Source organism: Pan paniscus, chromosome 13, assembly GCF_029289425.2.
Source record: "Pan paniscus chromosome 13, NHGRI_mPanPan1-v2.0_pri, whole genome shotgun sequence".
Classification (NCBI taxonomy): domain Eukaryota; kingdom Metazoa; phylum Chordata; class Mammalia; order Primates; family Hominidae; genus Pan; species Pan paniscus.
In genome coordinates this window covers 72,124,055-72,130,070 of record NC_073262.2, presented here as the reverse complement: position 1 = coordinate 72,130,070, position 6,016 = coordinate 72,124,055, and positions in this window count along the sequence as shown.

The window sequence follows — 6,016 nt, the reverse complement described above, 5'->3', positions numbered from 1 at the left end:
TCTTACTATAAAGAAGTTGTGGAATCCATTTAAAGACTTCAAACTTAGGCAGAATGAAATGAAACGTTATGGTTTATGTACAAGATGTTCTATGGGGTGTGTTCCTGGATATCATAGAGATCGTATCAATGAGAAATGTTTTATTTACTGAAAAGGAATGCAATACACACAAAATTCTCAACTTGTGACTAAATTGATCAGCAATTAATATATGCTGTTAAGAATTGTGTCCCATGCTGTAAAAGCATGTTCATTTTCTTAATGTGCCATATCCAAAGCAATGTATTCTTGCTTGGGTAGATTGAGATGTTATTTAGTATAAAAGGTTGGCAGTGGCACAAGGGAAGGATGGAGAAGAGAGAAAGGCTCTGTGCTTATCACCTCCTATCTTCCTATTAAGATCCCCATTTCTCATTATAGTAGCTGCAGTCCCTGTATTTTGATGCTACTAGTAATGGGATAACTAGGCCTTTTCTCTTCTCAATGTCAACAGTCCCATTGACAACAATCCCATTGACTTCCAATCTGGTAAACTGGAAACAAACCAATGACTCCTAGTTTCATTTGTCATACTTCAGTGACCTTAATCTTTGAAAGTTTCATTTCTTTTTATAATTATCATTATTGGCTGGGCGCAGTGGCTCATGTCTGTAATCCCAGCACTTTGGGAGGCTGAGGTGGGCGGATCACTTGAGGTCAGGAGTTCGAGACCAGCCTGGCCAATATAGTGAAACTTCATCTCTACTAAAAATACAAAAATTAGCCAAGCATGGTGGTGTGTGCCTGTAATCCCAGCTACTGGGGAGTCTGAGGCAGGAGAACTGCTTGAACCTGGGAGGTAGAGGTTGCATTGAGTGGAGAGAGTGCCACTGCCCTCCAGCCTGGGTAACAGAGCAAGACTCCATCTAAAAAAATATATATATATAAAAAAATATGTAATTATATATTTATATATAATTATATATATAAATATATGATATATAAAATATATAAATATAAAAAATATATTTATATATATAAAATATATAAAATTTCTATATAAATATATATAAAAATAATATATATTATATTTTATATCTATTTATATATTATATATAATTTTATATATAAATGTAATATATATTAATATAAAATATATATCAAACATAAATATATTAATATATAAATATATTAAACATAAATATCTTAATATATCAATATATATTAAACATAAATATATTAATATATAAATATATATTAAATATAAATATATATTAAACATAAATATATTAATATATATAAATATATATCAAACATAAATATATTAATATATATAACTATATATTAAACATAAACATATTAATATATAAATATATATTAAACATAAACATAATATATATCAATATATATTAAACATAAATATATTAATATATATCTATATATTAAACATAAATATATTAATATATAAATCTATATTAAACATAAATATATTAACATATATAAATATATATTAATATATAAATCTATATTAAACATAAATATATTAATATATATAAATATATATTAAACATAAATATATAATATATAAATATATATTAAACATAAATATATTAATATATAAATATATATTAAACATAAATATATTTATATATAAATATATATTAAACATAAATATATTAATATATAAATATATTAAACAAATATATTAATATATAAATATATATTAAACATAAATATATTAATATATAAATATATATTAAACATAAATATATTAATATATAAATATATATTAAACATAAATATATTTATATATAAATATATATTAAACATAAATATATTAATATATAAATATATTAAACATAAATATATTAATATATAAATATATTAAACATAAATATATTAATATATAAATATATATTAAACATAAATATATTAATATATAAATATATGTTACACATAAATATATTAATATATATAAATATATGTTACACATAAATATATTAATATATAAATATATGTTACACATAAATATATTCATATATAAAATGTATATTACATATAAATATATTAATATATAAAATATATATTACATATAAATATATTGATATAAAAATATATATTACATATCAATATATTGATATATAAAATATATATTACATATCAATATATTGATATATAAAATATATATTACATATCAATATATTGATATATAAAATATATATTACATATCAATATATTGGTATATAAATATATATTACATATCAATATATTGATATATAAATATATATTACATATCAATATATTGATATAAATATATATTACATATCAATATATTGATATATAATATATATGTTAATATCAATATATTGATATATAAATATTACATATCAATATATTGATATATAAATATATATTACATTGTACATTTCCCACCTATTAGTGAGAACAAGTGGTTTTTGGTTTTTTGTCCTTGCGAAAGTTTGCTGAGAATGATGGTTTCCAGCTTCATCCATGTCCCTACAAGGGACATGAACTCATCATTTTTTATGGTTGCATAGTATTCCATGGTGTATATGTGCCACATTTTCTTAATCCGTCTATCATTGTTGGACATTTGGGTTGCTTCCAAGTCTTTGCTATTGTGAATAGTGCTGCAATAAACATACGTTTGTGTGCATGTGTCTTTATAGCAGCATGATTTATAATCCTTTGGGTATATACCCAGTCATGGGATGGCTGGGTCAAATGGTATTTCTAGTTCTAGATCCCTGAGGAATCGCCACACTGACTTCCACAATGGTTGAACTAGTTTACAGTCCCACCAACTGTGTAAAAGTGTTCCTATTTCTCCACATCCTCTCCAGCACCTGTTGTTTCCTGACTTTTTAATGATCGCCATTCTAACTGGTGTGAGATGGTGTCTCATTGTGGTTTTGATTTGCATTTCTCTGATGGCCAGTGATGATGAGCATTTTTTCATGTGTTTTTTGGCTGCATAAAAGTCTTCTTTTGAGAAGTGTCTGTTCATATCCTTCGCCCACTTTTTGATGGGTTTGTTTTTTTTTTCTTGTAAATTAGTTTGAGTTCATTGTAGATTCTGGATATTAGCCCTTTGTCAGATGAGTAGGTTGCAAAAATTTTCTCCCATTCTGTAGGTTGCCTGTTCACTCTGATGGTAGTTTCTTTTGCTGTGCAGAAACTCTTTAGCTTAATTAGATCCCATTTGTCAATTTTGGCTTTTGTTGCCATTGCTTTTGGTGTTTTAGACATGAAGTCCTTGCCCATGTCTATGTCCTGAATGGTATTGCCTAGGTTTTCTTCTAGGGTTTTTATGGTTTTAGGTCTAACATGTAAGTCGTTAATCCATCTTGAATTAATTTTTGTATAAGGTGTAAGGAAGTGATCCAGTTTCAGCTTTCTACATATGGCTAGCCAGTTTTCCCAGCACCATTTATTAAATAGGGAATCCTTTCCCCATTGCTTGTTTTTCTCAGGTTTGTCAAAGATCAGATGGTTTTAGATATGCGGCATTATTTCTGAGGGCACTGTTCTGTTCCATTGATCTATATCTGTGTTTTGGTACCAGTACCATGCTGTTCTTGTTACTGTAGCCTCGTAGTATAGTTTGAAGTCAGGTAGTGTGATGCCTCCAGCTTTGTTCTTTTGGCTTAGGATTGACTTGGCAATGCGGGCTCTTTTTGATTCCATATGAACTTTAAAGTAGTTTTTTCCAATTCTGTGAAGAAAGTCATTGGTAGCTTGATGGGGATGGCATTGAATCTGTAAATTACCTTGGGCAGTATGGCCATTTTCACTATATTGATTCTTCCTACCCATGAGCATGGAATGTTCTTCCATTTGTTTGTATCCTCTTTTATTTCATTGAGCAGTGGTTTGTAGTTCTCCTTGAACAGGTCCTTCACATCTCTTGTAAGTTGTATTCCTAGGTATTTTATTCTCTTTGAAGCAATTGTGAATGGGAGTTCACTCATGATTTGGCTCTCTGTCCGTTATTGGTGTATAGGAATGCTTGTGATTTTTGCACATTGATTTTGTATCCTGAGACTTTGCTGAAGTTGCTTATCAGCTTAAAGATATTTTGGGCTGAGACGATGGGATTTTCTAGATATACAGTCATGTCATCTGCAAACAGAGACAATTTGACTTCCTCTTTTCCTAATTGAATGCCCTTTATTTCCTTCTCCTGCCTGATTGCCCTGGCCAGAGCTTCCAACACTATGTTGAATAGGAGTGGTGAGAGAGGGCATCCCTGTCTTGTGCCAGTTTTCAAAGGGAATGCTTCCAGTTTTTGTCCATTCAGTATGATATTGGCTGTGGGTTTGTCATAGATAGCTCTTATTATTTTGAGATACATCCCATGAATAGCTAATTTATTGAGAGTTTTTAGCATGAAGGGTTGTTGAATTTTGTCAAAGGCCTTTTCTGCCTCTATTGAGATAATCATGTGGTTTTTCTCTTTGGTTCTGTTTATAAGCTGGATTACATTTATTGATTTGTGTATGTTGAACCAGCCTTGCATCCCAGGGATGAAACGAACTTGATAATGGTGGATAAGCTTTTTGATGTGCTGCTGGATTCGGTTTGCCAGTATTTTATTGAGGATTTTTGCATCGATGTTCATCAGGGATATTGGTCTAAAATTCTCTTTTTTTGTCGTGTCTTTGCCAGGCTTTGGTATCAGGATGATGCTGACCTCATAAAATGAATTAGGGAGGATTCCCTCCTTTTCTATTGATTGGAATAGTTTCAGAAGGAATGGTACCAGCTCCTCCTTGTATCTCTGGTAGAACTTGGCTGTGAATCCATCTGGTCCTGGACTTTTTTTAGTTGGTAAGCTATTAATTATTGCCTCAATTTCTGAGCCTGTTATTGGTCTATTCAGAGATTCAACTTCTTCCTGATTTAGTCATGGGAGGGTGTATGTGTCCAGGAATTTATCCATTTCTTCTAGATTTTCTAGTTTATTTGCATAGAGGTGTTTATAGTATTCTCTGATGGTAGTTTGTATTTCTGTGGTATTGGTGGTGATATCCCCTTTGTCATTTTTTATTGCGTCTATTTGATTCTTTTCTCTTTTCTTCTTAATTAGTCTTGCTAGCGGTCTATCAATTTTGTTGATCTTTTCAAAAAACCAGCTCCTGGATTCATTGATTTTTTGAAGGTTTTTTTGTGTCTCTATCTTCTTCAGTTCTGCTCCGATCTTAGTTATGTCTTGCCTTCTGCTAGCTTTTGAATGCGTTTGCTCTTGCTTCTCTAGTTCTTTTAATTGTGATGTTAGGATGACAATTTTAGATCTCTCCTGCTTTCTCTTGTGGGCATTTAGTGCTATAAATTTACCTGTACACACTGCTTTGAATGTGTCCCAGAGATTCTGGTATGTTGTGTCTTTGCTGTCCTTGGTTTCAAAGAACATCTTTATTTCTGCCTTCGTTTCGTTATGTACCCAGTAGTCATTCAGGAGCAGGTTGTTCAGTTTCCATGTAGTTGAGCAGTTTTGAGTGAGTTTCTTAATCCTGAGTTCTAGTTTGATTGCACTGTGGTCTGAAAGACAGTTTGTTATAATTTCTGTTCTTTTACATTTGCTGAGGAGTGCTTTAGTTCCAACTATGTGGTCAATTTTGGAATAGGTGTGGTGTGGTGCTGAAAAGAATGTATATTCTGTTGATTTGGGGTGGAGAGTTCTGTAGATGTCTATTAGGTCTGCTTGGTGCAGAGCTGAGTTCAATTCCTGGATATCCTTGTTAACTTTCTGTCTCATTGATCTGTCTAATGTTGACAATGGGGTGTCAAAGTCTCCCATTATTATTGTGTGGGAGTCTAAGTCTCTTTGTAGGTCACTAACGACTTGCTTTATGAATCTGGGTGCTCCTGTATTGGGTGCATATATATTTAGGATAGTTAGCTCTTCTTGTTGAATTGATCCCTTTACCATTATATAATGGCCTTCTTTGTTCTCTTTTGATCTTTGTTGGTTTAAAGTCTGTTTTATCAGAGAGTAGGATTGCAACCCCTGCCT